Source organism: Saccopteryx bilineata, chromosome 3 (assembly GCF_036850765.1).
Source record: "Saccopteryx bilineata isolate mSacBil1 chromosome 3, mSacBil1_pri_phased_curated, whole genome shotgun sequence".
NCBI classification, from domain to species: Eukaryota; Metazoa; Chordata; class Mammalia; order Chiroptera; family Emballonuridae; genus Saccopteryx; species Saccopteryx bilineata.
In genome coordinates this window covers 42,273,704-42,293,615 of record NC_089492.1, presented here as the reverse complement: position 1 = coordinate 42,293,615, position 19,912 = coordinate 42,273,704, and the positions used below count along the sequence as shown (strand labels likewise).

Below are 19,912 nucleotides of genomic sequence, written 5' to 3'. Positions count from 1 at the left end.
AAGCCAGTGACCCCGTGCTCAAGCTTGTGAACCTGTTCTCAGGCCGACAACCTCGAGGTTTCGAACCTGGGTCCTCAGCATCCCAGACTGATGCTCTATACACTGTACCTCTCCCTAGTGAGGCATCACTAGTGTTTTTAACTCTGTATCTGGTAGATTATTTGCATCTCTTACGTTTAGTTTTCTTTTTTTAGCATTTTGTCATGTATTTTCGTTTGGGACATTTCTTTGTCTCTTCATTTTGGCTCCCTCCCTGTGCTTATTTCTATGTATTAGGTCAATCTGCTATGTCTGTCCGTCAGAGTGGCCTTATGTAGTAGATAATCTTTTGAGCCCAGTGATGCAGTCTCCCTGGTCACCTGAGCTGGGTCGCCTGGGGTGTCTTTTATGTTGTGAGTTTTGTCTGTCTTCCTGTAGTAGTTGAGACTTTATTGCTGTTGGCACATTAGTGGGTGGCACTGGCCTTCACGCTGACTGGCTGTGAGGACTGGCTGTCATGCAGTGGATGAGCTATTGTTCACAGGCTGACCCCATGAAGGAGGATTCACTTTAGAGGGGCTCTGGTGCCTGCCAGGTCTGCCCTTTGTCATTTGTAGAGCTGGTTGGATGGTGCTCTCATGTGTTCTAAAGTTGACCACCAGGCATGTTGGTTTTAGGGCCTCTTGGGAAGGGCTTTGATTCAGCCAAGGTCAGCCACTACCTATACCTGAACTAAGTCCACCTCATAGGAGCTACAAACTGATCTGTGTTTGGTAGTTGCCTTTGCTATTCTTAGAGGCACAGGGAGAGGCTATGTTGTGAACCGAGTTCAGCTGCCACTTATCCCAAGCTTGGGGCCACTTAAATAGAGGTATAGGGAATGCCAAAATCTAACTGCAGCATGTATGGGGTTTGTGAATTTTGAGACATTTTAGGAAGATCTGCAAGGGAACAGAAGCCACTGAAAGACATTTAGACTGGATGTATGAGTTTGTTTGTGTTAAGTCAAGATATCCGTCCCAGTTCTTCAGGTCACTGTGACACTGGGTGTGGGACCTGCCCAGTATGAGTCTCTACCCTTCTTTACAGTCTCAGGGTTGCTTGTTTATATTTTTAGATATAGGAATTCTGTTCCGCTAGTCTTCAGGTGGTTCTTAATGATGGTATGTAATGTTGATATAATTGTAGGAGGAAGAGAGCTCAGCATCTTCGTACTCTGCCAAATAATGGCAGTCTCTAGTATCAATAAATTTGTAATCTCAAATTCTTGTTAGTTGTGCTCAATTTCTGGGAGAATCGGTATAATGGAAAGTTGTCAGTCTCCATTTTCTTTTCATAATATTTATTAAAAATCTTTGTTTATCCAATAACTAGTTGTTTATTAAAATAAAATTTTATCACAAGCAATATTGCTTAGGATTTTAAAAACTATTCCAGGTCTTATTTTTTCTTCCCAAGCTATTTAGACTAAATGTTTTGAGTACATCCCACAGTATGTGAGGTGTTTGATAAGTGGCCTGGAGCTAACCTTTCTGATTCCTATAGTTGCTATATCACATTATGTTTTTCTTTCTGCTCTACCTATAATTTTCTAGTAGGAAGGAAGAAGTTTGGAATATCAGTAGCATTGAAGCTTGTAGCCACTGTAAATTACATTTGTTTATTTTGTTAGGATTTATTTTTAAACTTCATTAACATTATTGAAACTTATTTATTCTACAGGGAAAGAAAAGTAGGGAGATAGCAATGATAGTTGTCTGCTGGTCATACTTTAAAGGTTTGAAAAGGCTCAGAAGCATGTGTAAGTAATCGTTTGTGGTTGAGTACCATGGTAGGTACCTAGCTGGATTCCAGAATCCTATGGATTCTGTGACCAGTCATTTGCTGGTAGTGGGCTGTGGATATAACAAAGATCTTCGTCTACCTGCCTTACATCACCACAGTGTCAGGAGTGGAATGCATTGTTCCACTGGAGTCCTGGTGCAATTTCTCATGCGTAGAATATATTTATTTGCAGAATAAATTCCAGTTCCTCCATTGACTTGTTATCTGGGTACTATTAAAAGAAGAAATCTTTTAGAAATAGTTTTCCATCATAGTGAGATGAGAACTCTGGTCTTGAATTGAAGCCCCAAAGGCAGGAAGAACTAATATATATGGCTTAATAGCTTCTGTAATTTTGGGCCATGCTTATATGTTAATATTTTTTCCCTCTAGTAGTTATAAAGTTTGTAATGTCTAAGAGTATAAAGTATGGTGAGGAAAAGGATACTCCCATTTACACATTTCAAGTCTGGAAGTAGCCACTAGTATTAGTTTGGTAACATATTCATATTTGTGCTTCTAAGTAATGTGGCATACCTAATATGTATTGCCTACTTATGCTGTTTAATATGTATAAGCTTTCCAGTATGTCATGGACTTATTTCCTAAGGAATTTTTATATATACATTTATCTCATTCTTTAAGTTTTACATGATATATCCCTAGAGTGAAAATACATGATAATTTAACAATTTCTTTATTTTTAGACATCTAATTTTATTTTCTCTAGTAAACCAAGTTCCTATTGACCTTTAAGTCCCTATATTTTTGTAGGACAATTTAATGATAATTTATTAAATAATAATTTGTAGGAATATTAATAACCTGGAGGAATAAAATAAAAAGCAAATTCTAAAAACAAGAAGATATTTTACAGTTTTGGTAGGACACCATTAATTTCTAATCTCACATGATTTTTTTTTTCCTTAAGTGAGAAGCGGGGAGGCAGAGAGACAGACTCCCGCATATGCCTGACAGGGATCTACCCAGCATACCCACCAGGGGGCGATGCTCTGCCCATCTGCAGTGCTGCTCTGTTGCAACCGAGCCATTCTAGCACCTGAGGCAGAGGCCATGGAGCCATCCTCAGCACCCCGGCCAACTTTGCTCACATGGAGCCTTGGCTGCAGGAGGGAAAGAGAGAGATAAAGAGGAAGGAGATGGGGAAGGGTGGAGAAGCAGATGGGCGCTTCTTCTGTGTGCCCTAGCCAGGAATTGAACCTGGGACTTCCACATGCCAGGCCTACATCTACCACTGAGCCAACTAGTCAGGGCTAACCTCACATGATTATTGAGGCATTGGAGGCTACTGGAAAACTTCATTGTGTACATATTCATGTATATTTTGGTTTATTCTTTGATAAGTAGGAAAGTCTGAGATCACATACTTTACTTTAAAAATTAATATTAAACTAGAAGCTCTTGACTTTGTGTTTTTATTTTAATTAAAAAATGGTTATAATTCCCTCCATTTAAAAAAATAAAATATGTGAGTTTGACTTCAGATTAATGCAGTGTAGTCATTAATTTAAATCTTCAAGATGCTAATGTATTTTGCAGATTTCTAATAGCATGCCCCTCAAAAAAAGTTAAACATTTTTAACTTTAAATTTTACCAAGCAAACTGTTAATTATTTTTTCTAAATCATATTCATTGATTTATAGAAAGAGAGGAGAGGAAGGGCAGGGGGGGGACAAGGAGCATTGACTCAGTAGTTGCCTCTTGTATGTACCCTGACTGGGCAAGCCCAGGGTTTCAAACCCCGGCGACCTCAGCATTCCAGGGCAGCACTCTATCAACTGTGCCACCATAGGCCGCGTCAAACTATTATTTAGTACCTCTGAGTATGACATATTGGGACTGTTAGGATTAATAAAACAAGGAGACATTAGTGCCACAAATATAAACTGGAATTCAGCATACAATGTAATGGCACTGGAATATTGTAGTAGTGCTATATCAAACAATATTGTAACAACGGAGAAACTCCAGATAATTTTTGTTGGTGGGAATGATTACAACTCTGTGTTTTTTTTTTCAGTTTGTGTAACATTGCTAAATGATGTAAGCAAGAATTGCTTTGGATATATTTTTCGTCTACTATCAGTCAGTGAAAATTCATTCTAGCTTTCATGTAAGAAATAGTCATTTACTAGTCTAAAGACCTTATTCATATAATGGCTAGTTCAGGAAATTAGAATAGAAATATGCTTAAAATTCTTTTTAGCATTACAGAGAATTAGGAAGCGTGGGGCACCTCAAGGAAAAATAATTACTCCAAAAACCTAATAAGGTTGGTTTTAGTTATAGGTTTGTTTTTCTAAGAGTTTTTTTTTTTTTCTTACAGAGTTGAAATTATGTTGTTTTCTAGCATAAGTTTAAAAATCTGTATTATAGAAATTTGCAAATAAACATAAGCTGAGAATTTCTGTTGCCCAATAGTAACTATCAATATTTTGTCAATTTTGTTTCATCTATTCACACTGTGTGTCTGGCTACACCTCTATTACTGGAACACACTTACAAATTTTTTATTGATTGATTTTAGAGAGTGAGGGTCCGACAGAAACATCAGTCTGTATCTGTTCCTGTGTGTGCCCTTACCAGGGATCAAACTGGCAACTAAGCTCTCCAGCCAAGGCAACTACCAGAACACTTTAAAGAACAAAACCTAGAGATCCTTTCACCTGCCACTCTTCGTGTGTCAAATTCATCTTTAAGCACCTTACTTTTAAAGCATTAATAACTTTAGCTGAAAGAAAGAGAACTTAATTAAAATACATGTGCCAAACATAACAAATGAAATAACCCTGTTTTACATCGACTGCCCTATTTAAGCATTTCCTTGGTATATCTTTAAGGGATTACACTAAAATAGGCCCAATGGAAGAATTGACATTTGTATACAAATTTTATTTAACAATATAGACTGACTTTTATTTTTTTTATGTTATGTAGTCTCTTAAACTACATAACATAAAATGTTATGTAGTTTTTTAAAAATATTTTCATAAAGAGCAAAATGCTCTATTAGTGCAGATATATATATTTTATAGATATTTTTATTTAAATTAAAAATAGTCAATAAACTATCTCTGGAAAGATAGCCAATAAATAATCAAGAAACCATAATAGGGTTGCTTCTATAGAGTGGTTCAGATTTGTTGGGGGGGGAGAAGTATGATGGAGTCATAACACTTGCTATATATTTATACCTTTTAATGTATTCTATTCCTATTCAAAAATATGTACAAAACTGTAATTTAAAAGTGACCATAGAAATCTTCAAAATAACTTGTCAGTGAACATTGTCTTTTGTTACTTTGCCAAGAAGTACAAATTTCCATGAATCACAGTGTGTTTTGCTTATTTCTTCATTATAATTTTAAGCAAAATATTACTTTTTAAAATGTAAGTTTTTGACATGTGTAAGAGGATCAGTTGTGTTATGATCATGTTTTTTTGTGGGGTTTTTTTGTATTTTTCCGAAGTTAGAATTAGGGAAGCAGACACCCACAGGCTCCGGACAGGGATCCACTTGGCATGCCCACCAGGGGGCGACACCCCGCCCATCTAGGCGGAGCCATTCTAGTGCCTTAGGCGGAGGCCATATGGCCATTCTCAGAGCCTGGGCCAACCTTGCTCCAATGGAGCCATGGCTGCAGGAGGGGAAGTGAGAGAGAGAAAGGAGAAGGGTAAGGGTGCAGAAGCAGATGGGCGCCTCTCCTGTATGCCCTGACCCGGAATTGAACCGGCGACTTCCACACGCCGGACCAATGCTCTACTTCTGAGCCAACCAGCCAGGGCTGTGTTATGATTTTGTACTTTCAGTGGAGCAACAATATTGCTTTCAAAATAATATCTAGTATAAGATTCAGTTTTCATGTTAAAAATGGGGCTTCGGGTGATTCTCCCAGATCACTCTCCCTGCACCATGACGTGTGGTTTTCCCAGGTTCCTTGCCCTTCAATTTTCTTGCCTGTCTTTCCGAGCCTCCAATAAACATGGCCCAATGCTTTCCAGCTGCATAGTTCTACCGTCTGCCTGAATTCAGTAGGAAACTGCCCGGCCTCAACCACCAGCATTACAAGCAGGATAACTCGGGTGCAGGTGCAGGATTTGGGGAAGGATCTCTTCTCTTGGCTTCATCAGGGAGACTCAGAATTTCTGCACCTGTCTACACACCATTGTGGAGCCTGTTAACCCAAATGTGAACATATGGACCTGACGCACTGAGAGAGCAAGAGATAGTAACTCCCTCCTGTTACAAAGTGACAAACATTTTTAAATATGCCATTTTAAAGTTTCATATTTATTATAATTTTCTTCACTTTTAAAATTATACTTTTCTTCATTTTTAAATAATGCTAAATTTTCCATGAGGTGTTTGGAAAACAATCATTAGCATCTGGATAAAATAAGCAAACAATTGACCGTATCTTCTGATTTGATGCACTTCCATTTCATGCCATTAATTTCCTTTTATAATTTTACAGTGACTACTTGGTGTTTTACCCATTTATCTTAGCTAAATAGATCTTTATGATTAAATACTTAGAAAACTTTTAAAGGAAAATAAATAAATAAATAAATAAATAAATAAATAAAAGGGGAGCTTCGTGGGGCTATCCTTGTTATGAGTAAGTAGTCTGTCACTTGGCTATGTATTTGAAACATGATTACCCTAGTAACGGGTTATTTTTTATAATCTTTGACAACGTTGGAATAAATTTAAGTTTAGTTACCAAACTATTTTCACAATACATAAATTAATGGGTTAGGTGAAATAAATTCTTAGAAAATTTCTTTACACATTCCATTTTTTGAGAGAGAGAGAGAGAGGCAGGAACAATGAGCTGCTCCTGTATGTGCCCTGACCAGGGAATCAAACCAGCAACTTCTGTGCTCTGCAACGATGCTCCAGAGCTGTCCGACTAGGGCTTGGTTATCCACTGCACCACCACTGGTCAGGCCAGAACACAACAATCTTAAATCTGCATAACAACCTAACCTTGCTTTTCCTTGCTTTTCTTTTAATGCAGCCAAGAACTCAAAAGAATAGAAGAAAAAAAAATTTTTTTTCTATACAGAGCAATTTCTGGCCTGCCAAAATTTGTGCCAGTCTGGAAAAGAGTTAAGCACCCTGATGTTATGTGGAAATTATAATCATGGACCTATAATTTTCATGGGCATCAGGTGGTTAACTCTTCCATGGACTGGCACTGGTCTGCAGACCAGTGTTTGAAAAACTGGGCTATACCTCATAGACAAGTTATATACTATAGTGGGCAACGCCATCTAGGTTTGGTTAAGTGCGCTCTCTATGATGTTCACACAATGACAAAATAAGCTAATGATGCACTTATCAGAGTTAAGCAGTGCATAACCATATAGCCTTTCAAGAGAGCTAGCAAATCCGATATCTAGATATAGTAATCAGTCCATGGGCAGCCACAGTATTAAGCGTACAAATAATGCAAAAAAGTTAACCCCACTGAGATGGTTGATTTCAGATGAAAATTGAAAGCTAGTTAAAATTTTTCTTACATGAAAATTGACTCCGGGCCCTGGCTGGTTTGCTCAGTGGTAAAGCGTGGACCTTGCGTGTAGAAGTTTCGGGTTCAATTCCTCCTGGTCAGGACACACAGGACAGGTGACCATCTGCTTTTCCCTCCCTCTTTCACTTCTATCTCCCCTACTTCTCTCTCTCCCTTCTCTCTCTTTCTCTCTTCCTTTCCCACAACTGTGGCTCGACTGATTCAAGCACATTGGCAGGGTGCTGAGGATGGCTCCATGGAGCCTTCGCCTCAGACAGCATCAGCCCCAGACGGGTGTTGCTGCGTGGATCCTGGTCGCTGTGCATGCAGGAATCAGTTTCACACTATAAAAAAAGAAAATAGACTCCAGCCTTTATGCTTGCTAGGATTAAAATCAGTTTCTTCAGTCATTTTACAAATATATGGTCTTTAACAGCTAACTGTGGGGGTTTTAAATGAATGTTAGTACAAAGGGTCTGTGTAGTAATTTTGTAAAGTAGTGGAAACCAGATGTCTTTCTACAGAACTCACCATACTGTTTCCTGTTAATATGTTGTGACTATCCAGAGGGGGAATTTAGTTCTTTAATCTTTATTTAATCTATTTCTCTGACAGGATAGATAATGCTGTGATCCTCTCTTTAGAGAAATAATTACAGGTGCTCAAATGATGAATACTGTCATACTATAACTTTTTATTTTGGAATTCCACCTTGATAATATTAATAATTGTCACCAATATTTAGTAATTTATAATACTGGGTAAATGAAGAAAGGGAATATGAACACTTGTTCACACTATAGTGTATATTATGAGTGTTATGTGGTAGGCATCCTGGCCTCAAGTATGCCTGTTCTACAAAGAATTATGTATAACTTACTAGGTTTCTTAACATGCTCTCAGTGTGTCTTGCTGAAGGAGCCTCAGCAGGGGTCCTAAGTATTGTCTTTACAGCAGCAATACTCCAGTGCTGCTCCGAATATAAATCTTTGAAAAGCCCCTCATGCTATTTTTCTTTTTGCTTCGTTTTCTCTCACCCACACTTTGGTTCTTTGTTTGGCAGTCCCAACAAGGTTTCTTACCCAGCTCAAATGCAGTCCGCTCGTTAGTTTACGTGATGTGATATGATCTTTCCAGCACACTGGACTTTCGAATTCATTGTTAGTTATATTGACTTGCTCAAGTGGCCCTTCCTTCCCTTGGGCTCCTTTGAACTATCAATTTTTTAACCTTTTAAGCTTTGAGTAGAAGTTACATTATTGATACCATGTATACAAGAGACATTGATAAATATTGACACTGGAGACTCTGGTTTGAGCAAGCAATCAATGAACAACTAAGGAGCCACAGTGAAGAATTGATGCTTTTCATCTCACTCCTATCTGTCCCTATCTCTCTGTCTCTGTCACACACACACACACACAAAAAAACCCTGCTAAGATGATCATAATTTCATGCACAAAATTTATCCAAGTTTCTAGTCATTTCCATAAGACATAGATATCTTTAAAGGCTCAAGATATACTTGCCAAATTTGCTTTCCAGGAAAGTTTAACCAAGTTACATTCCTAAAATGAGATTTTTCACTATAACCAGGCCAATGATGAGAATTATAAGGTTTAGAGTAGGAGTCTCCAAACTACGGCCCCTGAGGCCATTTATCCAGCGCCTGCCGCACTTCTGGAAGGGGCACCTCTTTCATTGGTGGTCAGTGATGCTCCTGGAGTACTGTATGTGGCATCATCACTAACACAGTACTACTTCCGGTGACGCAAGATGTATGTGTCACGGCTCCGGAAGTGCGTCATATCACTTGATAAGGCTAACAGTGACAAATATGGAACCGAACATTGACCATCTCATTAGCCAAAAGCAGACCCGTAGTTCCCATTGAAATACTAGTCAGTTTGTTGATTTAAATTATAGTCTGGCCCTCCAATGATCTGAGGGACAGTGAACTGGCCCCCTGTGTAAAAAGTTTGGGGACCCCTGGTTTAGAGTGTTAATTGTTAAAAATTTTTTCATGAGCTTATTTAAATTTACAATTCTTTGATCCAAAATATTGAATATTTATTCATATCATTTAATAATTTTTCTTTGTCTAAATTTTTATTTTTCAACATCATTATGGCATATATCAAAAGTATGTGTATGTATAATTTAAATCAACATAATGATGATGGAATACTAATGTTTTCACCATCCAGTTTATGAAATAGATCATTTCCATATCTTAAGAAGTCTCCTGCCCTGCTGGACAGCTCTGTTGTTTAAAGTGCAGAGGTTGCTGGTTTGATTCCTGGTTGGGGCACATACAGACATAGCTTTATATTCCCATCTCTCTCATTCTCTCCTTTACCCTCTCTGTAAAAATCCAAAATCAAGTGTTGACCTGAAATGCTGAGGTCACTGGTTCAAAACCCCAGGCTTCCCCGGTCAAGGCACATAAGGGATTTGATGCTTCCTGCTCCTCCGCTCTGCCTTCTCTCTCTCCCTCCCTCCCTCCCTCTCTCTCTCTCTCTCTCTCTCTCCCCCCCCTCTTCTCTAAAATGAATAAAGTCTTTTTAAAAATTTAAAAATCGATAAATAAAAATTATTAGAAAAAAATTTTTTCAAAGTCTCCTGTATGTTCCTCCTAATTATATCTTCCTCCTTCTTTTTAAGGTAACTATAATTCTTTTTTTTCTTTTTTTTTTTTTCTTTTTTTTTTTTTTGTATTTTTCTGAAGCTGGAAATGGGGAGAGACAGACAGGCTCCCGCATGCGCCCGACCCGGATCCACCCGGCACGCCCACCAGGGGCCACACTCTGCCCACCAGGGGGCGATGCTCTGCCCCTCTGGGGCATCGCTCTGTCGCGACCAGAGCCACTCTAGCGCCTGGGACAGCGGCCAAGGAGCCATCCCCAGCGCCCGGGCCATCTTTGCTCCAATGGAGCCTAGGCTGCGGGAGGGGAAGAGAGAGACAGAGAGGAAGGAGGGGAGGGGGTGGAGAAGCAAATGGGCGCTTCTCCTATGTGCCCTGGCCGGGAATCGAACCTGGGTCCCCTGCACGCCAGGCCGACGCTCTATCGCTGAGCCAACCGGCCAGGGCCTAATTCTTATATTTGTGCTAATTATTTATTTTACCTTCTAGTTGTACTACCCATTCATGCATCTCTAAAAATGAAATTTTTTTATATGGTTTATAAACTTAATATAAATGAAATAATGATGTAAGTATTCTTAAGTTATTTTGCCCCAAATTGATACTCACCTATGTTAATGTTATACTAAAATTCATGCCTTTTTTCTACTAAATAGTGTTGCATTGTGTGCACGTTTCTCTAATAGAATTATTGAGTCATTTTATATACAAATATCTTCGCTTTTATTTGGTAACTTGTTAGGTTTCAAGTTCATTTTACTAATATATGTTGTAAATATGTATTTCAGATTATATTGGCTGCTAAATTTATGTAGCATCTCTGATAACTAGAGATTGTTTTTATTCCAATGCAGTATGTGAATTTTTTCTTTTGTGACTCCTTCATTGCTTCTATATCTATAAAGTTCTCTGCCACCCTTAAGTGGAATTTCTCTCATTACTTTTTGTTAGTTTGTTTTTTGTCTTTGAGTTCTGTATAGTATGTGTTTAAAATCCTTTCTACCATTTAGAATTTATTTTGTTACAAAGCACAAAGTGAAAATGTTTGGTATTGCTGAATTGCTAATGAATTGCTTTTTAAAGCATTATCAAACAACTCTTTTGTTCCAGGTATTGTTTTTGACTCTCAGCCCCACACATGTCCTTATATAATCTATACCATTATAGGTGAGAACCTAGAAAGCTACTTTTTTCAGAGTTCTTTGTCAGCTGGTTTAATTTCTGCCAATGTGAGACAGTCACATGGGATGAACCCAGGCGTGGCCAACAGTTTTTGCCCCACGGGCCAGATTAGAAAGAAAACTTTGTTCACAGGCCGGACGAAATATTAAAATTAAAAAATGTTAAATACAAAAATGATTCGTTTAAGTAAACAAAATTTTATTTTGTAATTTGTTTGTGAATAAATGTGAGTGAAAAATTTTAATATATAATATTATTTTAACTTTTTATTTCCAGAGAGAGTGATAGACAGACAGGAACAGAGAGATGAGAAGCATCAATCATTAGTTTTTCATTGCGCGTTGCAACACCTTAGTTGTTCATTGATTGCATTCTCATGTGCCTTGACCACGGGCCTTCAGCAGACTGAGTAACCCCTTGCTCGAGCCAGCAACCTTGGGCTAAAGCTGGTGAGCTTTTGCTCAAACCAGATGAGCTGGGCTCAAGCTGGCAACCTCAGGGTCTCGAACCTGGGTCTCCCGCATCCCAGTTCGACGCTCTATCCACTGTGCCACCACCTGGTCAGGCTACAATATTATTTTAATAAAAATATAATTACATACCATATAAATATCAATACAGTATTGCAATCAATCAAAACAATATTTAATTAATAGAATGAGCTTGAAGGGGTTATATTGCAAATAAAACAATTATTTTGTTTTACGAACAGCCTGGACACGTTTTCAGTTATCAACTGCAGCTATTGTCTATGCTATAATGCCAGTTGATTCAGCACACTTGACCACAAAAATAACGAATTGTTTGACCTTGGGTGCGCACTGGCAAACTCTGTCTAAAAGAATGTGGGTTTGACATCGCCACTAAACATCAAACAGGTCGTATCAAGTACAAATGAGTACAAAAGTTGTAAATCTTTATAATGTAATTTTAAAAAATATAAAAGTATCGTGAAGTTAACCCTAGACTAGTCACACATGGAATTCTTTTCCGCATATCACTATCTTCTTAAATATCTCGATTTCCAATAATCAAAGACATTTCCGCTTCAGAGAAGTTGAGATTTTAAAGTAGTGTAGAATGTTAAAAATTTATTCCTGGAGCCCTGGCCAGTTGGCTCAGTGGTAGAGCATCGGCCTGGTGTGCAGGAGTCCCGGGTTCAATTCCCGGCCAGAGCACACAGGAGAAGCGCCCATCTGCTTCTCCACCCCTCCCCCTCTCCTTCCTCTCTGTCTCTCTCTTCCCCTCCCGCAGCCAAGGCTCCATTGGAGCAAAGTTGGCCCAGGTGCTGAGGATGGCTCTGTGGCCTTTGCCTCAGGCGCTAGAATGGCTCTGGTTGCAACAGAGCGACGCCCCAGATGGGCAGAGCATCGCCCCCTGGTGGCCATGCCGGAGGATCCCAGTCGGGCGCATGTGGGAGTCTTGACTGTCTCCTCATTTCCACCTTCAGAAAAATACAAAAAAAAAAAATTTAATCGTGGGCCCGATAAACTCATTACGTGGGCTGGATCCGGCCTGCGGGCTGTATGTTGGCCATGCCTGGATTAACCTGTAGGGAAAATGTAAAAGCTATTTTTCTGCTCGTGACAATAGTATCAGCAGGAATGCAGACTCCTAAGCTTTTTTTTTTTTTTTTTTTTTTTTTTTTAATTTTTTAAAGGCGGGGAGAGAGAGAGAGAGAGAACAGGAGCATCAACTTATAGTAGTTGCTTCCTGTATGTGCCTTGACCAGGCAAGCCCAGGGATTTGAACCAGCAACCTCAGCGTTCCAGGTCGATGTTTTATCCACTGAGCCACCAGAGGTCAGGCAGACTCCTAAGCTTTTGATAATACCACCTTCCCTGTTTTAATTCTCCAGCTATAGAAGAGGAAGTGTTCATCAGTGGGCAACATGACTTATTCCTCTTTGTTCTTCTGGTTTTTATGCATTTGTAATCAATCCCCTGTATCAAATCTCTCTGTTTGGAAAAAAAAAAGAAAGATACTTCCATTCACCTCCCTTCCTGTTTCCCTCCCTCCCTCCCTCCTCCTCCTCCTCCTCCTCCTCCTCCTCCTCCTCCTCCTCTTCCTTCTCCTCTTTCTTCCTCCTCCTTGTCCACTACTGCTGCTGCTTCTAATAAATTGAGAGTAGGGGAGGTAGTAAGACAGACTGTTGCATGCAACTGAACTAGGATCTACCTGTTAACCCCTGTCTGAGGCCAATGCTCAATCAACAGCTATTTTTAGCACCTGAGGTGGCCATCAAGCTATTCTCAGCTCCCCCACACACACACACACAATGCTTGAACCAATCAAGCCACTACCTGAGGGAGGGGGTGAGAAGGAGATTGTCACTTCTCCTGTGTGCCTTGACCTGATATTGAATTCAGGACATCCATATGCTGGGACAATGCTCTATCCACTGAACCAGCCCACTAGGGCCATCACCTTCCTTCTTTCCCCATACTGCCTCCTCCCTCAATCTGTAAACAACTACCAATCTATTTTCTCTTTCTGTGGATTTGCCTGTTCTGGATCTATAATATAAATGGACATATACCATATGTAGTCATCTATGACTGTATTCTTTTATTTAGTAAATTTTTTTTAATTTTTATTTTTTTTGTATTTTTCTGAAGTTGGAAATGGGGAGGCAGTCAGGTAGGCAGACTCCTGCATGCGCCCGACTGGAATCCACCCAGCATGCCCACCAGGGGGGCGATACTCTGCCCATGTGGGGCATTGCTCTTTTGCAACCAGAGCCATTCCAGCTCCTGAGGCAGAGGCCACAGAGCCATCCTCAGCACCTGGGCCAACTTTGCTCCAATGGAGCCTTGGCTATAGGAGGGGAAGAGAGTGACAGAGAGGAGGAGACGGGGAGGGGTAGAGAAGCAGATGGGCGCCTCTCCTGTGTGCCCTGGCTGGGAATCAAACCCAGGACTCCTGCATGCCAGGCCGACACTCTACCACTGAGCCAACCAGCCAGGGCTAGTAAATTTTTGAGATTCATTTTGTAACACGGATCAGTAATTCATTCCTTTCTATGGCTAATAATATTCTATCATAAGTATCCTACATTTAGTTAATCCATTCATCAGTTGTTGGACATTTGGAATTGTTTATACTTTTTGGCTATTAGTAATGTTACTGTGTACATCTGAATTCAAGATTTTGCATGTACATACATTTTCAGTGCCTATAGATGGAATTGCTGGGCCATATGGTACCTCCATGTTTAACTTTTTATTTTTCCATGAAGGAAATGCTTAATAAATGATTTTTTTTATTACAGTTCACATTCAATGTTATTTTATGTTAGTTTTAGGTACACAGCACAGTGGTCAATCACACACTTCCAGTACTCACCTGGCACCGAAGCTAGTCAATACACATCCCCATGGCTATTTCATACCTACCAATTTGTATTTAATCCCTTCACCTTTTCACCCAGTCCCTCCACCACCCTCCCTCTGAGAGCCATTGGTCTGTTCTCTGTACCTGTGTCTGTTTCAGTTTTCTTTGTTTATTTTGTCCTTTACATTCCACATATAAATTTGTATTTGCTGACTTACTGTATTTCCCCATTTATAAGGTGCACATTGTTTTCAAAAAATTTGAGGTCTAAAAACTGAGTAAGTCTTATTCACTAATTGTGGCATTTCAAATGCCATAGATGGAACTGAGGACAAGGCAATATATGAATACAGTGATTTATCATCAGACACAGATGAGGACAAGCTAATGGATGGGAGTTTTGACAGTGATGAGGAGTTGTATGAATTTTATGATGAGTAAAACTTGAGTTCAATAGCTTTATGTAATACTTTTTTTTTCAGGCCCCAAAATTAAGGTGTGTCTTATACATGGGGAAATACAATGCTTCACTTAACATAATACCCTCTAAGGCCAACTATGCTGTTGCAGATATTAAGATTTCATTTTCTATGGTTGAGTAATATTCCATTGTATATAACATGTACCATAGCCTTCTTACCCACTTGGCTATTGTGTATAATGCTGCAATGAACATGGGGTGCATATATTCTTTAAATCAGTGTTTTGGGTTTCTTGAAATATACCCAGGCATGGTATTGTTGGGTCATAAGGCAGTTCCATTTTTAATTTTTTAGGGTAACTCCATACTGCTTTCCACTGTAGCTGCAACAAAATGCATTCCCATCCAGGGTGCGTGACGGGTTTTTTTTCTCTACATTCTTTCCAACGCTTGTTTGTTGATTTATTGATGATAGCCATTGTGACAGGTGTGAGGTAATATCTCATTGTTGTTTTAATTTGCATTTTTTGCCCCTGGCTGATTAGCTCAGTGGTGGAGCGTTTACATGGCATGTGAATATCCCAGGTTCATTTCCCCATCAGGGCACACAGAAATAACCAACTGCTTCTCCCTACCCCTCCTCTTCTCCCGCAGCCATAACTCGATTAATTTGAGTGCAGTTGTCCCTGTTGTGGTTGCCCATGGAGCTTCCATCTTAAGCACTAAAAATAGCTGGGTTATGAGCATGAGCCCCAGATGTGCAGAGCATCAGCCCCAGACGGGTTGTTGGCTAGATCCTGATCAGGGTGCATGCAGGAGTATGTCTTTGTCTCCCCTCCTCTCACTTAAATACTAAAGTAAATAAAAAGAATTTGCATTTCTCTGATTAGTGATGTTGACCATCTATTTATATGTTTATTGGCCATCTATATGTCCTCTTTGAGGAAGTGTCTATTCAGGTCCTATGCCCATTTTTTAATGGAGATTTTTGGCTATTTTGGTCTTGAGCTGTATGAGATTTTTGTTTGTTTAACCAAGAGAGAGAGACAGACAGACAGACAGGAAGGGAGAGAGATGGGAAAGCATCAACTTGTTGCAGCACCTTAGTTGTTCATTGATTGCTTTCTCATATGTGTCTTAATGGGGTAAGGAGAGCTCCAGCCAAGCCAGTCACCCCTTGCTCATGCCATTGAGCTTGGGCTCAAGCCAGCGACCTTAGGGTTTCAAACCTAGATTCTCAGCATCCCAGTTGGGTGCTCTATCCACTACACCACCTCCTGGTCACGCAAGATGTATGAGTTCTTAGTTTGATGTAGTCCCATTTGTTTATTTTTGTTTTCCATACCAGAGAAGATGTATCAGGAAAAAATATTGCTACAAGAAATGTCAGATTTACTGCTTATGTTTTCTAGGAGTTTTATGACTTCAAGTCTTATATTTAAATCTTTAATCCATTTTGAAAGGTGTTCTAGTTTCATTTCTCATCTCTGTATCTCTTTGCATGTATCTCTCCATGTTTAACTTTTGAGAAACAGCAAAACTTTTTCCAAAAGGGCTTCATACTTTTATACTTCTATCAGCAGTGCATGAAGGTTCCAATTTCTTTATATACATTTCAACTCTTAACTGTCTTTTTTTTTTCTATTTTCATGTATGGACGTGTTATCTCGTTATGGCTTGATTTATATTTCCTTAATGGCTATTGATTTTTAGCAATTTTTTATGTACTTATTAGCCACTCATTTATTTTCTTTGAAGAAATGTTTATTTAGATCCTTTGCACATTTTAATTTTGGGTTGTTTTTCTCACTGTTTTTCAATTGTAAAATTATCTAGCCTGACTAGGCGATGGCGCAGTGGATAGAACATCGGACTGGGATGCAGAGGACCCAGGTTCAAAACCCTGAGGTCGCTGTTTTGAGCACAGACTCATCTGGCTTGAGCATGGCTCGCCAGCTTGAGTGCAGGGTTGCTGTCTTCAGCATGCTATCATAGACATGACCCCATGGTCTCTGGCTTTAGCCCAAAGTCGCTGGTTTGAGCAAGGGACACTTGCTCTGCTGTAGCCCCCCAGTCAAGGCACATATGAAAAAGCAATCAATGAACAACTAAGGTGCCACAACGAAGACTTGATGCTTCCCTTCTCTCTCCCTTCCTGTCTGTCCCTCTCTCTGTCTCTCTCTGTCTCCGTCAAACTCAAAAACATTTTTCATTATATATTCTTGTAACAAGTCTTGTGGTTTTAGTACATATTTTGATATATTACTTAATTTTAATTAATATTTTTATGTAGGTAGAGGTCTAAATTCATCCTTAGACTATTCTGTATTCATCGAATTGCCTAGGAACACTTGTCAAAATCAACTGACCACAAATATGAGGGTTTCTTTCTGGCCTTTCAATTCTATTCCACTGATCATTACCTACCATTAAGGCAGTATCACATGATCTAGATCAGGGGTCTCAAACTCGCAGCCCGCGGGCCGCATGCGGCCCGCTGAACAATTTTGTGCAGCCCGCAGACTAATCCATGAAGTTCAAAATATTTTGGATAAAATTAAGTAAGCCTAGGGGCCTACTTGTATTTTTCATTTCTCTAGGATCCTAGCTAGATATTAGCTTAGTTAACAGCAGTTGTGATGCGAACTACAGTTTCTGGTCGTTTTGTGACACTGAGTAAACTGCATGTACGATTGTGCTTGTTGTACTGATTTTTTTTTTTTTTTTCAACTGCAGTGATAAAAGTGTTGCATAACAGTTGCCTTTTGTAGACCTAGTGCTGCCGCCAAACGGCTGTGATCTTGCTTTGTGGCCCACATGCTGAGTTGAGTTTGAGACCCCTGGAGATTATTGTAATCTTATAGTAAGTTTGGAATTTCCACAATGTTAAGTCCTTTTTTAAAAAATTATTTATTTATTTTTTTTTTACAGAGACAGAGAGTGAGTCAGAGAGAGTGATAGACAGGGACAGAGAGACAGGAACGGAGAGAGATGAGAAGCATCAATCATTAGTTTTTCATTGCGCGTTGCAACACCTTAGTTGTTCATTGATTGCTTTCTCATATGTACCTTGACCACGGACCTTCAGCAGACCAAGTAACCCCTTGCTGGAACCAGCGACCTTGGGTTCAAGCTGGTGGGCTTTTCCTCAAACCAGATGAGTCCGCGCTCAAGCTGGTGACCTCGTGGTCTTGAACCCGGGTCCTCTGCATCCCAGTCCGACGCTCTATCCACTGCGCCACCACCTGGTCAGGCTCTTTCTTTCTTTCTTTTTTTTTTTTAAGAGAGTTTGTCTTTTCTGGGTGCTTGGCTTTTTACTTTCATGTGTGTTTTAGGTTCCATTTCATCGATTCTGCAATAAAACCAGTTGGGATTTTGATAACTATTGTATCAAATCTCTACAATTTTAGAGAGTTTATGAACATGGACTTCCTTTCCATTTATTGAGATGATGTTAACAATGTTTTGTGTTTTCAGTGTACAAGCATTGGTAAATTTTTTTCCTAAGTATTATTTTGATGCTATTGTGAATGGAATTGTTTTATTTCATTTGGGGTAATTCATCATAGTGTATAGAAATGCAGTTGATTTATTTTGTGTATTGGTATTGTATCTTATAACCTTGCTGAATTGGCTTATTAGTTCTAGTATTTTTTTAGTAAATTCTTATTTTCTGTATATATAAGCTTACCTTGTCTCTTTCCTGTTATTCCATAAATTACTTTAATTTTGCTGATTATTATTTCAATAATATGAAACACCTTGTAATTTAGGTTAATAGAAAATCCTTTTTCTTATGCCCTTTTAGGTACTAATACAGATTATTTAATTTTCTTTAATATGCCTTGTATACAGCAAGTAATCCTAGTACATAGTATAAAGATATGAATCCAAGTTGTGTTGTGTTTAGACTTCATTAGAATATATGTACCTTATAGATAGTAATGTAATTTTCATAACCTTAAATTTCCAGTTGAATAACTTTTATCTTTTTATTCTATCTTGGTTGTAGTTTGAAGTTGCTATATACCTACATTTAATTTCTAGGCAATCTTTAGCCAGAGGAATAGAATATACCAGGACAGAACCATGGAAGTAAGATGTATACTATGGAAATGAACTGACTTTCAGATCCAGTTTGGAATATCTGAGTTACTTATAATAAAATACACGAAGTCTTCATGGCCTTTGAGTATTAGAGTTAGTATTTATAAGACATTTGACACGAGCAGATCTGATCTTTGAATGAATGGTGGTTGTATGGAGGAAAGTATTAAACTAGAAGTTGAGAGGTCTGACTGGTTCTTTTGGTTTGGTGTGTGGCCTTTAGGAAATTATTTCACTCTTGGTTTCTGTTTTCATCTCTATAAAAATGAGGTGTGGCTGAATGATGGCTAAGCCCTACTCAGGCCTAAAGGGCATTCACTCTGATCTCACAGTTGCATGTAGATTGAGTTTTAGTCTCTAAACAGGCTGTCCTCAGAGGGAGCTTTAAAATTCTTTCCATGTGACTATAATAGGCGAACAAGTTGAGGATTAGTGCTTTTGAAACTAAAAAGGTTAAGGGCAATATGATGTCAAATAATATGTTCTGTCTCCTATTGTTTTATTTTATTGATTTTAGGGTAGGAGACGTTATTTTATGCATTCATTGGTTGATTCTTGTATGTGCTCTGACCGGGAATCAAACCCACAGCCTTGGCTTATAATGACAATGCTCTATCTAACCGACTGAGCAACCTGACCAGGGCAAGGCTCCCATATTTTAAAAATTATGGAATAGAAGGCCCTGGCCAGTTGACTCAGCAGTAGAGCGTCGACCCAGTATATGGAAGTCCCAGGTTTTATTCCCAGCCAGGGCACACAGGAGAAGCACCCATCTGCTTCTCTACCCTTCCCCCTCTCCTTTCTCTCTGTCTCTCTCTTCCCCTCCTGCAGCCAAGGCTTCACTGGAGCAAAGTTGGCCTGGGCACTGAGGATGGCTGCATAGC

At 39.2% G+C, this 19,912-nt stretch overlaps 1 protein-coding gene across 5 annotated transcripts in view; it reads left to right on the top strand.

The window, feature by feature from the left end:
* ESRP1 (epithelial splicing regulatory protein 1) overlaps positions 1-19,912 on the top strand; it is an 84,290-nt gene that overhangs the window by 48,555 nt on the left and 15,823 nt on the right. The window lies entirely within an intron of this gene.